Below are 13,728 nucleotides of genomic sequence, written 5' to 3'. Positions count from 1 at the left end.
TTGACATGGGTCTCAGGATCCGGAGAAAAGATGAGTATATCGTCTAGATATATGAAGACAAACCGATGCAGGAAGTCCCGCAAGACGTCATTAACCAAAGCTTGGAACGTCGCGGGCGCATTGGTGAGGCCGAACGGCATGACCAGGTACTCAAAGTGACCTAACGGGGTGTTAAATGCCGTCTTCCACTCGTCTCCCTCCCGGATCCGAACCAGGTGATAAGCATTCCTAAGATCCAATTTTGTGAAAATTTGGGCTCCATGCAAGGGCGTGAACACTGAATCCAACAGAGGTAACGGGTATCGGTTGCGAACCGTGATCTCGTTCAGCCCTCTGTAATCAATGCGTGGACGGAGTCCGCCGTCCTTTTTGCCCACAAAAAAGAAACCAGCACCCATCGGGGAGGTGGAGTTCCGGATCAACCCGGCAGCTAACGAGTCCCGGATGTAGGTCTCCATTGATTCGCGTTCCGGACGTGAGATGTTGTACAGCCTGCTGGACGGGTACTCAGCGCTCGATATCAAATCAATGGCACAATCGTACGGACGGTGTGGGGGCAGCGTGAGTGTCAGATCCTTGCTGAAGACGTCAGCAAGGTCATGGTACTCGGCTGGCACCGCCGCCAGATTGGGGGGGACTAAAACCTCCTCCTTAGCTGTCACACCGGGTGGAACCGAGGATCCTAAACACTCCCGGTGGTAGGTTTCACTCCACTGAACCACAACCCCAGACAGCCAATCAATCCGGGGATTGTGTTTTAACACCCATGGAAAACCCAAAATCACTCGGGAGGTAGAAGGTGTTACATAAAACACAACCTCCTCCCTGTGATTCCCAGATACAACCAAAGTCATGGGCTGTGTCTGGTGTGTGATTAGTGGAAGAAAGGTGCCATCTAGTGCCCGCACCGACAATGGTGACGGTAAGGCCACTAGAGGGAGCCCAACCTCCTTTGCCCATCTGCTGTCCAGCAGATTCCCCTCCGACCCCGTGTCCACCAGTGCTGGGGCGTGAAGGGTTAGATCCCCACTCAGGATCGTGACTGGGATACGTGCAGATTTTCGGGGTCTCCCCGCGTGGGTATTGTGATCCACCCTTAGCCCAGTCTCTAAGGACGAGTGCTGCTGTTTTGGCCGTTTGGGGCATTCTCTCTGTGTGTGCTCGGTTGAGCTGCAGAGAAAACACTCTCCACGGATCAGCCTCCTTTGTCTCTGATCTGATCGCTTTTTGGCCCTGCTCGTTTCCATAACAACGTCAGCAGGCTGTCGTCACGTGGAGAGCCCTGGCTGTGGAGCGTGGGGAAGTCGGCTCCCTTTTGGACCCGGGAGGAAGAGGGACGGCTTGTGCCTGACCACACCCTTCGTCTCGCTCCCGTCGGTGTTCTGTTAATCGGTTGTCTAACCGTATAACCAGGTCGATAAGCCCATCTAAATCCCGCGGCTCGTCCTTCGCCACCAGGTGCTCCTTAAGGACCAGAGACAGTCCGTTTACAAAGGCGGCGCGGAGCGCAACAGCATTCCAGCCGGCTCGCGCTGCCGCGATGCTGAAGTTGACTGCATACTTCGCTGCACTTCGACACCCCTGTCTTATTGACAGCAGCACGCTTGAAGCGGTCTCGCCTCTGAGGGTGGTCGAACACCTGTCGGAACTCCCTCACAAACTCAGTGTAAATCGTTAGGAGCCGTGAATTCTGCTCCCAGAGCGCCGTAGCCCAGGCGCGTGCCTCTCCTCAAAGCAAATTTATAACGTAAGCCACCCGGCTAGCGTCTGACGCGTACATGACGGGACGCTGTGAAAAGACGAGCGAGCACTGCATCAAGAAGTCCGCGCACGTCTCCACACAGCCTCCGTACGGCTCCGGAGGGCTTATGTATGCTTCAGGGGAAGGTGGGGGGATTCGTTGAACGACCAGTGGAATGTCTGTCTCTGGCATTCGGTCAGCAGGAGGAGGTGCTGCAGCAGCGCCCTGAGCATGCGCTTCCACCTGGGCGGTGAGAGCCTCCATCCTTCGATGGAGAAAAATGATCTGCTCGGTAACTAAGTCCAACCGAGCAGTAAAAGCGGTTAAGATGTGCTGCAGCTCACCTAACACGCCTCCTGCTGGCGCCTGTGCACCTCGCTCTTCCATTGGCTGTTCAAGCGATGGTTGATGCCCCTCGGGATCCATGACGCTGGCCGAGAAATCCTGTTGTGAAAGTGTAGGAACACGGACCCACAACAGGGGGCGTTAAATGAACGGGCAATGGATAAGCCAAACAGTAACAATTTAATGTTGTAAATTGTGCACAACGGAATACAGACAACAATCAGTTTTAGACTATAGTCAATTACACGTTGGGTGACGTGTGGGCAGGCTTGAGGATAGGAGACGCCCGTCCAGAACCAAGCCGGATTCCACACGGCCCTCACCGCCAACGGATCTGAAGAACACCGCAGCCGCCAAGTCCTGGGTCCCCAGGTGGTCACCGTCTCCAGCTGTCAGACCTGGTACTGCTGGCAGAGAACAGAAACAGCACAGGTGAGTGTGAGTACGCACACTCAGTAATCCCACAGTCTGTGTTCTGTAAGGAGGGAGAACCTCCACCTCCAGTCACACACTCGTGCAGCTCCTGTTTAACCACTTATCTGGTTGGGGTGTGAAGCGAAGCCGTCGCTGATCACACCAAACGCCAATCCCACAGATAAGGCAATCACCACAGGAAAACGGCTGCAAAAGAAGTTCAGACTATTACACAAGGTTTTGTTCAGCAGAGAAAATTACCTCCAAGGTAGCTGATTTCTTGGCGGGGAGGTGAAGTTGCAGTCCGGCCTTTATGGTGGTGGTGATGTGGATGAGTGACAGCTGGTGCTGATGACGAGTGACAGCTGTCACTCCCGGTTGCTATGAAGCCCTCTCGTGCTTGAAGCCCGCACTTCAAGCAGGGCGCCATCTGGTGGTGGTGGGCCAGCAGTACCTCCTCTTCAGCGGCCCACACAACAGATGCATTAGCATCTTGAAAAATGATTTCATCATCCCCAAACATCCTTTCAATTGATGGGATAAGAAAAGTGTCCAAAATATCAGCGTAAACTTGTGCATTTATTGATGATGTAATGACAGCCATCTCCCCAGTGCCTTTACCTGACATGCAGCCTCATATCATCAATGACTGTGGAAATTTACATGTTCTCTTCAGGCAGTCATCTTTATAAATCTCCCTGGAACGGCACCAAACAAAAGTTCCAGCATCATCACCTTGCCCAATGCAGATTCGAGATTCATCACTGAATATGACTTTCATCCAGTCATCCACAGTCCACGATTGCTTTTCCTTAGCCCATTGTAACATTGTTTTTTTCTGTTGAGGTGTTAATGATGGCTTTCATTTAGCTTTTCTGTATGTAAATCCCATTTCCTTTAGGTGGTTTCTTACAGTTCGGTCACAGACGTTGACTCCAGTTTCCTCCCATTCGTTCCTCATTTGTTTTGTTGTGCATTTTCGATTTTTGAGACATATTGCTTTAAGTTTTCTGTCTTGACACTTTGATGTCTTCCTTGGTCTACCAGTATGTTTGCCTTTAACAACCTTCCCATGTTGTTTGTATTTGGTCCAGAGTTTAGACACAGTTGACTGTGAACAACCAACATCTTTTGCAACATTGCGTGATGATTTACCCTCTTTTAAGAGTTTGATAATCCTCTCCTTTGTTTCAATTGACATCTCTCGTGTTGGAGCCATGATTCATGTCAGTCCACTTGGTGCAACAGCTCTCCAAGGTGTGTTCACTCCTTTTTAGATGCAGACTAACGAGCAGATCTGATAATGCCTGTGTATCAGTATGGGGTTAAAAGAAATTAGGTTTTTTTTTTCTTGGTGACCAGTTCTCCTTTGCCTGCAGAGGATAGAGTGGTTTCTTTTAGAAGTAGCTCTCCTCTGTTTGCAGAGGTTTGAACTACACATCTGCTACAAAACATTTAACAGGTAGGTGCTCAACTGATTTTAAATTTTACAAGTGTTTGTAGCTGTTCAGCTTTGTTTACCATATTAACAGTCTAAAAATTATCGGACAAAAATTTATTGGAAGATAATTAGTCCAATAATGGTTTTCAAATTATCTGAAAAGATAATCCAATAATGAAAACATTATCTTCTATAATTATCGGTTATCGGATTATCGGAATTGTGCCCACAACTGCTTATAAAACACAACTATAACATATATATTCTGAAAGTACAGGTTGTCCTGAAAAAAAGAGACATAAAATTTGATTGTGGGATGCAGGGAGAGCTGTTAACAGCAATAATAAAACATTTATGTCAGGCGAGTAAACTGTCCAAAATATGCCCTCGGACCCCAGAGGGTTAACTCCCCCTCAAGGCCATTTAAAGATGTCAATTGTGACTCACCTTTGTGCTGATTAAAGTCACTAACTGGGACTCTTTTCTTGTTGCGGGCAAGAAACGAGAATCATTCTGTGGCTTGAGTTCGACTCGCTGTGCGTAACACTGTGTGTGTGTCCAGTGTGTTGTCTTCTTCTTCCCTGCGTTTTATGACTCGGACACACGGAGCGAGTTGCTGTGCTCTATTTGTTGTGTTCACGCCCGCACATGTAAACAAAGAAAAGAAAAAAACTGGCTGGCTACGGTTCCTCTCTCTCTCTCTAAATGGACTGGTAAATGGACTGCATTTATATAGCGCTTTTCCATCTGCATCAGATGCTCAAAGCGCTTTACAATTATGTCTCACATTTACCCCGATGTCAGGGTGCTGCCATACAAGGCGCTCACTACACACCGGGAGCAATAGGGGATTAAAGGCCTTGCCCAAGGGCCCTTAGTGATTTTCCAGTCAGGCGGGGATTTGAACCCATGGTCTTCTGGATTCAAGCCCAACACCTTAACCACTAGACCATCACCTCCCCCCCCCCCCCCCCCAGACTCTGTCATCATTGTGTTATAAACCAGTCACCATTTGTTTTATTATTCATCTGTGTAGTTAATAAAATTCTATTCACAGACGATTAGTTCGCGTGCGCACGTGAAAAAAAAAGTGTTTGTCGCTGCGGTTCCTTTACGGAACCCAGGAGACGTCACTTAAAGTGATATTTTTTTCTGGCCATGATAATTTGTGCGCACGTTTTCCTTTAATTGTGCACACAAATTAATAAAACATGCTCTCAAATTAATAAAACGTGCGCACATTTTCCTTTAATCGAGCCCTCGAATTAATAAAATGTCCACACGTTTTCCTTTAATCGAGCCCTCGAATTAATAAAACGTGCACACGTTTTCCTTTCGTTCAAAATGAACTTCATAATGTGACCTAAATTGTCATCCTCATGACACTTCGCCCTCAGCATCCTTTTTAATGTGCTTAAACTCCAGATGATGTCATGCTGGGCAGCTGGAGTTCTCTATATGTCCTTGTGCGACCAAACCATGATGATATACCCTGATAGATCCATTTCTAATGGGGAAATGTATTACACTGTCTCCTGGTTTGTTGACTAATAGTCAGCATTTATGTGTCAAGACAATATTGAGTGCATGTTTTACAAATTGTGGCCACGTTTAAGTAGATCGTGCCGTTGTTTTACTCAAACTATGCTTAAAACGTGCGCACAATATCATTAAACAAGCGCACAATATAATAAAACGTGGGCACGACATAATAAAACGTGCGCACAATATCATAAAATGAGCGCACAAAATAATAAAACGTGCGTACATTATAATAAACATGCGGACATTCTCTCCACATGAAAAACATTTTGCAATGACACTTCCAGGGCTCCCGTAGTTCCTCGCTCTCTCTCCCCCCTAAAACTCTGTCATAATTGTGTTATAAACCAGTCACTGAGGGGAGAGCAGCAGCAGCAGCAAACTCTCCCCAGAGAGGAATTAAGAGTCTGACACATCAGAGGAGGAGTTTTAAGGTTGATATAAGACTGACTTTTGGTTGTGCAAGTAACTTTTTTTTGGTGCAAGTAATTTTTTTGTTACTAGCACCAGTGCAAGTAGGTTAAAAAATGTATTTCGACCCCTGCATCATTATTATTATTATTGTTAATAGGGATGGGTATCGAGAACCGGTTCCTTTCGGGTATCGTTAAGAAATTATTCGATCCACCGACATCAATAACCTTTTTGCTTAACGATTCTCTTATCGGTCCTTCCGAGTGGCTGTTGTTTTTGGGGGTGTTTGTCAGGAAAATTATAATTTCTCTACATTGATTACAGACCCTATAGTGGGTCTGTAATCAACTTTTCTGCAGCACGGCTTTGCTTTGAACCTTGAACCAATCGAAGCAGTGATTCGCAGATCAAAGCAGTGCTTCGATCTGGTGCTTCGTTGATTCATTGTTTTATTTTGCTTTTTCTTAATTTTCCCCGCTAAACCCTAAAGAGCATATGTCTGTGAGTAATATTTACCTTTTTTATGTTAAACTGACCTGTTATGGTCTTCTGAAACAGTTGATACATGTATTTTATAGCTTAAAAACACGACCAATGCTAACGTGTTAGCATGTCTATGGCATTTTCAATGTTAAAGTTAGCATTAAGCTGTTAGCATTAAGCTGTTCACATCACAGCAGGTTGTGTGTGCATTTGTTTTCTGTATAATAATGGCTCAGCGTTTGTTGTCATAAAAGAGTCAAATTGTATTTTTTTTTTTTTTTTATTCATATATTAATAATAATAGCAACAGCAACAATAATAGTAATAATAACTCATAATAACTAATAATGCTACAATACAGTTTTAGAGAAAGAGACAAAAACAACCTCATGAAACAAAACAACAGAAAAGATAAAACCAACTAACAATGAAAATAAATACATATAGAAATAAATAACTTTCCTGTGAACACCTAGTGACTCTTACACCTCCACTTCATCCCTGTTTTATTTAAGTTTAATGACAACTTGTTTCGGTCAAACCATATTTTCAATTTGTTAATTTCTTCAGTAATTTCCTCCAGAACTATCTGCCAAGCTAGAAAACTGCTGCATCCTAGTAAGAGCAGAATACTGCTGGAAGGAATTTGAATAAGGAAAGTTGGGTTTTTTCCTCACCAAAACGGATGCTGCACTCACTGCAGTTTATTGTCTGGAATAGTCCCAGATTGCATTTCAGAGCTTCTAGAATTCAAACATTTTCATGTGGGTGGTGTTGGGGGGTAATTTTGAGTTTCAACTTTTTTTTGTTTTTTACCACTCATCCCTGAATATGTCAATCGTGAGTCACTTTTGTGTGGATTAAATTCACTAACTGGGACTCCTGTCTTGTTGCAAGAAAGAAATGAGAATCGTCCTCCGGTCTGTTCACACAGCTCCAAATGCTGTGCGGCTCTCTGCCGAGTCAAGTTAGAACGATAGAGTCCAGTTGGAATGAATACATTCAAAGTGAAATGCCGTTTAAATCAAATGACACCTCCTTCCAAACGTAATACAAACAAACTGCAATCGATCAAAACGTTTTTTCCTCCCAAAATGAGACATCCTGTGCTGATGTGCAGCAGCCGGCTGAGCTCAGCTCAGAGGTGTGGAGAGACATTCATGCCAAAATGTCTGAAAGGAAATGCTTTTGACAAAAACTACAGATTTGATTTATTTTTGTTTATGTCCAGAGATCAAGGATCCAGTGACCAATTTAAAATGTTGTTGACATAGAAATCCTGTAAAGCCTACTTTTAGTACACAGAAAATTCACAAGAGGTATCGATAAGGGAATCGATAAGGAATCAGCTCAATAAACGGAATCGATAATGGCATCGATATTGATAAAATCTTATTAATACCCATCCCTAATTATAATAATAATAATGATAGCCTCTGTTTTGTTGGACTAACTGCATGGCTCTCTGCTGAGTAAAGTTGTAAAGATAGATTTCGGTCAGAATGAATAACATCAAAGGGAATCGTTGTTTTAAATCAAATCACACCTCTTTCCAAATGTTGTAATAGAGACAACAAACTACAACCGACCAAAACCGTTTTTTTTCTCACAAAACGAGACATCTTCCGTTCTTTGTGAATTACATTGATCTTGTTGTGTCTCATTTATACCTGAAAGGAAATGCTTTTGACAAAAACTACAGATTTTGTTTATTTCTATTTATGTCCAGAGATCAAGGATCCAGTGATCATGTACAGAATTTGTTTATTTCTATTTATGTCCAGAGATAAAGGATCCAGCGACTATGTACAGATTTTATTTACTATTATTTACAGTTGTGCTCAAAGGTTTACATACCCTGGCAGAATGTTTGCTTTTTTGGCCAATTTTAAGAGAATATGAATGACAACACAAAAACTTTTTTTTCACTCATGGTTAGTGGTTGGGTGAAGCCATTTATTATCAAACAACTGCATCACTACTCTTAGCATTATAGTGGAGTAGAGCAGAGAAGGATTTTCTTTCACCAAAAGAGATCAAATCCAGGCTTGTATCTCAGATGTACCTTCTGGCAATTTGTAACTAAACTTTCAGGTCTTCTTTTTAAGAAAATCCTCCTCTATATGAATACATGAAGATGGATAACTGGTGATACAAAATGCAAAGTTGGTAGTTGTCTGGGTGTCTTGGTGGCTTTCCTCACTCTTCTACTTCTTGCACAGTCACTCAGTTTTTGAGAACTGTCTACTCCATGCAGATTTACCATAGAGTGCCATATTGTTTGTATTTCTTTGTAATTGTTGTAAATAAAGTCCGAAACATATTCAGTGGCAGCTTTACCACCAGAGAGCCTCGTCCACAACTACCACAAAAGACTCCAAGCTGTCATTGATGTTAAAGGGGGCAATACACAGTATTAAGAACAGGGGTATGTAAACTATTGATACGGTTCATTTGGGTAGTTCTCTTGTCATTTTGATTCAAAAAGAGGAAACAGTTGTTTGACAATAAATGGCTTCACCAAACCACTCCATGAGTGGAAAAAGCTTTTGTGTTGTCATTCATATTCTCTTAAAAATGGCCAAAAAAGCAAAAATTCTGCCAGGGTATGTAAACGTTTGAGCACAACTGTATGTCCCGAGATTAAGGATCCAATGACCATTTTCATATTTATTTACTTCAAGATTCAATAAAATGTTGCTGACATAGAAAACCTGTAAAGCCTACTTTTAGTACACAGAAAATTCATGAGAGGTATCGATAAAGGAATCAATAAATAATCATATCAATTAGCGGAATCAATAATGGCATAGATTTTGATCAAATCTTATGAATACCCATCCCTAATCCAGTGCCACTGTACTGTGGCGTCCTCTTGCCATGTTTTAGCATGAGACTTGGTGTGAATCTGACTGCGTGCAAACCCATTTTGCGGAGAAATTTCACATAAACCACTTCAGCTCTTTATGTTTACGCGCAGATGACACAAACCATGACAAAACACAAATGTTACACAAAGCCTGATGGTCAGAGGACAATCTCTGCATTTTGGTTTTCATTTTGGCGGTGACTACAGCCCATACAGGGCGCTGCAATCACTGGTCCATCCGTGGAGTGGGCATGGCAGCCCTGAGTGCCATGCAGGCCGAGGCCGGTGCACAGCCGACTCAATCGACACTGTCTGGCGCGGGAAGACCGTAGGCTAACAATAGTGCTGCAGCCCCTGTGAGAGTGAGCAGGGAGGCTTTTATGAAGAAAACGGCAGAACGGAAATCGAAATCCTTCAGGTACTGGACATACTTTCATTGTTTGATAGTTTGGTGCTGGATAGCTGCATGTTTCTTTGAGGAACACATCCTAGCGTGCACTTGAATGCAATGTAGCTGCTCATGTTAAGAATGGAGCCACAGATTAATTGCAAAGTTTACATAAGTGTGATGTCGTGTTATGATGACTCATTTTTAGGTGACAACTGTTCATTGTCATGCAGTCACGGTAAAAACAGCAGCCGCTTTCCAATGTGAGAAAACTTAGTGGATGTGCACATCCATTAATCGTGAACACAGCCTGTTAGAAACGGTTTGTTAGATGCTCAGCTTTGTGCACACTTATAAGTGTTGTCATTATGGATGACGACACTTATATGTTTAGTATATAATATGTATAAGTATAATAATACTTCTATATATAATAATATGTATAAGTAATAGTATGATAGTAATAAGTATGCGCTAATAGCATTTTAAAATGGAATAGTTTGCACCATCTGTCATGCTTAGTTATCATGTTACGGGGTAACATATGTCGTAGAATCCAATGGACATCAACCTTGTTTGACCTTTACTTTGGAGACCAAGCATTCAACACAGTCAAAATTATTCCATACTTTTACTTCAACTACCACTACTTTTATTTCAACCAATAATTTGCACCACTTTTTACCAAAATTGGATCAACTTTAGCTTTTGACCCCTGCACAAACTGAAACTGATCTTTGTCACCGTTTTTGCTGTTTTTACCCCATAACTCCATAACATTCCATCATAGACAGTCCAAACTATATCTTTTTGGAATTGTTATGATTAGACAAATAATGTGGTATATTTTTCAACATAATTGGAGCATTTTTAAATTTTGACCCCCGTGTAATTCTTTATTGACCCCTGTAGCTCATTAGAGGTCTGCTTTAGAATATGTGTGCCAAATTCCATGCTTTTATCACAAAATGAACAATTGTTTTGCTATGCCGCCTCATGATGAATTATCTGCTCAGCTCGTCATTCTCAGCACAATATTCATGGGTGTGTGGAGGCAGCTTGAATGCGTCGTTTTCCCTTTAAAAAATTCACCGAATTAACACACCATTCAAGAAAATTTAGACGTTGTAAAAATTTTGGAAGAGATCCTCAGCTACAAGCAAAAATATTTACAGCAGCGTGTAAATTACTGTCCCTCAAAACAGTTTCCGCATTGCTGTAAACATTTCACCTTGTAGTTCAGGTTTTGTTGAAAAGTCTGTTTACACAATAGTGTAAATGCCAAAATGACACTTACAAAATTTCCAGTGATTGATAAAGAATTTTATTTGCAGTGTGTCATCATTTTTTTAACCGCACAGTGTGGGGAAATAGTTCGTAGAATAAACCCGGATGAGCCCTGCATCATTGACACTTTATTTAACTATGCTACTGATAACGTGCCTTTTTTTGTGTGTTCCCTGCCTTGCACAATCAACAAAATCTTAACACAACCAGCTTCAACACACCACTGAACACAACAGTTCCTTTCTAATGCAAAGATAAATATTTCCACAGCTCCTAACATCTGCTGTAAATGATTGGGTACATAAAGTTCATTATTTTATTGCAGCACGATATGTTTTAGTTTTGTCATTATTTTACTCTTGTTTTGTGGAGGGGTTGTTTTTAGGCTTTGTTTTTTCTTCTGTGTGTAAATCACTTTATATTTATTGTTGCAACATGTTGCATAAATCAGATTTGATTGTTGACAGAGTATAAATAATTTAACGGTAACAACCTTTGCATTTCAACATACAGTAAGAATAATGTTTTATTACATGTGCTGCAGTTTGTTTCTGCAGGAATAAGTCATAGAAATACAACTGTGAAGGCTTGTCATTAAATGAGGCAGGCCCTGATTTAGGATTCCCTATAGATTGTTTGGCCCCTCCTGACTGTAACTAATCTGTGACATACAGATAGTGAATTTTGTCCGTTTTATATGTATAACAGATTTTTTCCATTTCATAAATATAATGGATTTTGTCTGTTTTATACATATGACTGATTTCGGTTATAACGGACAGAATTTGCTGGTCCACCTGAATTCATTATATGCTAATTTCACTGTATTAAATTGGAGACCGTAGTCTTGTTTGAACCCTCTGTGATATTGCGTGATTTGACCACTTACGGGGACCTCCATTTAATATATACACAACATAATTTCACATGGATAAATGGTGTATGGTTTTGTTTCGGTTTTGTTTTCGGCTGCAATCACTGAAGCAGTCAATTTTTTTGTTTGTTTTGTTCCTGGTGGAGAAGAAAAGGTGAGGAGATAGGAAACATTGTGTCGTTAAGTGTTAGCCTACACAGCTAAGCAGAATAGCTCCATTCTCTCGCCTGCAAAATTGCCTAGACACATTTGTGCTCCAGATCTTTAACAAACCGCAACACATGACCGCTTTCCCACCACATCGTCACTTTTTCTTTGCATTTTCACTTTGTTTGCATGTAATTTCCCCAAAGCCCCATTGAAAATGCCGTGGTTTGTACCCCGGACTTAGAGAAATGATGCCATATGCATCATCATATTTTTCACCTTTACCGCCCACCTCCAAACGAGACTGCGTACTTGTGAATGAAAGCAAAAAATTTTTGTCATTGTAATAAAAAGTCATTTATAAACAAAGCAAAGCAGACCTGATTTTAGAACAATTTTTTTGTGAGGTATGTAACAGAAACACCACCAAATGCTTTAATTTTACCTGTTTATTAATAGTCCCCCCCACAGACACACACACAAAATGGCCCAATGTTACTGGGTGATTCTTAGACTACGGGCACTTATTATGTCCTTTGATCATGTTGTATGAAAAACAGAAAAAAGGGTAAATTTCACACTTTTATAGTTATCTTTACAATGAAAGTGTGTTAAGAAATTTGTTCTAGTAGTCTGTGATGACTTTTTCACCTTTTTTCAGCATCATTATATGCAAATATTGCCGTTTTGTGCTTGTCCACACCCAGACTTTTGATCTTCAATGATAAAAATGAATGGTAAAGAAACATTTTTTCTAATGTTTTAAAATATCTCTGAATAAAATATCAGTAAAATAATCAAAACATAATTGGGGTATTCAATGTCATACAACTGTTGTGATTTTTTTAAACAAAATGTCATACAACTGTTGTGATTTTTTTAAACAAAATGTAGTTGTCCCACACTATTGCCGTAATTTCCACCACAACACTGTAATGTCCCTAAACAGTTTGTATGAAAGATTGTTTGGGTAGTTTCTGTGGAGATAAACAGTGACATCAGAGCACATGTATATAGCGCCAAATCACAACAAACAGTTGCCCCAAGGCGCTTTATATTGTAAGGCAATGGTGTGGTGGAAATTACATTTACAAGGCCAATAGTGCCTGTAGTTAAAGAATCACCCTACTACTTTATTCTAAAATCACAGGGGGGTGGGGAACTCCTGATATGCAAAGTGTTAATTACTACGCCACACTGCAATACCACCTTAATTTAATCTACACTTAAATTTAGTCATTTAATAACGGACAAATTCTTACTTATGATAGATGAAAACTGACCTTAAGAATAGACTGCAAATTAAACAGGCCTCCTGTGGCAGAGTCTCCGTATCATTATCCAATGGTGAAATTTTTTGGCAGTGTGTCCGTAGCATGGCCCAAGCAGAGGGTCACCCCTTTGAGTCTGGTCTGCTTGAGGTTTCTTCCTCAAATCATCAGAGGGAGTTTTTCCTTACCTTTTCACCTGTGTGAAGGGCCTTGAGGCAGCTTTGTTGTGATTTGGTGCTATATAAATGAAATAAATAAAATTACATTGAAATTGACAGTGAGTTATGCTCACTAGATTACACAGTTTATTTTTTACATAAAATATTTGTGTGATTATTTTCAATGATGCATTTGTGAGCACCTCTTGTTTTCCCACTTTGTGTATCTGGGGTTTTTTTTTGGGTGAGTTCCACTGTGCCAAAAAAAAAAAAAAAAATCTTGGGGAAATACCACATGTGAGAAAATTTTCCATCTACCTGTTGTGATTAAAAGTGCATTATGGAGTGAGCGTG

General features: G+C 41.3%; 1 protein-coding gene across 1 annotated transcript in view; it reads left to right on the top strand.

The window, feature by feature from the left end:
• Nucleotides 1-13,728, top strand: part of sh2b3 (SH2B adaptor protein 3) — a 194,087-nt gene that overhangs the window by 157,073 nt on the left and 23,286 nt on the right. The gene's annotated exons all lie outside the window — the stretch shown is intronic.

Source organism: Thalassophryne amazonica, chromosome 5, assembly GCF_902500255.1.
Source record: "Thalassophryne amazonica chromosome 5, fThaAma1.1, whole genome shotgun sequence".
Taxonomy (NCBI): Eukaryota; Metazoa; Chordata; class Actinopteri; order Batrachoidiformes; family Batrachoididae; genus Thalassophryne; species Thalassophryne amazonica.
Note: the sequence above shows the minus strand (reverse complement) of the source record. Positions and strands in the feature narration are given on the sequence as shown.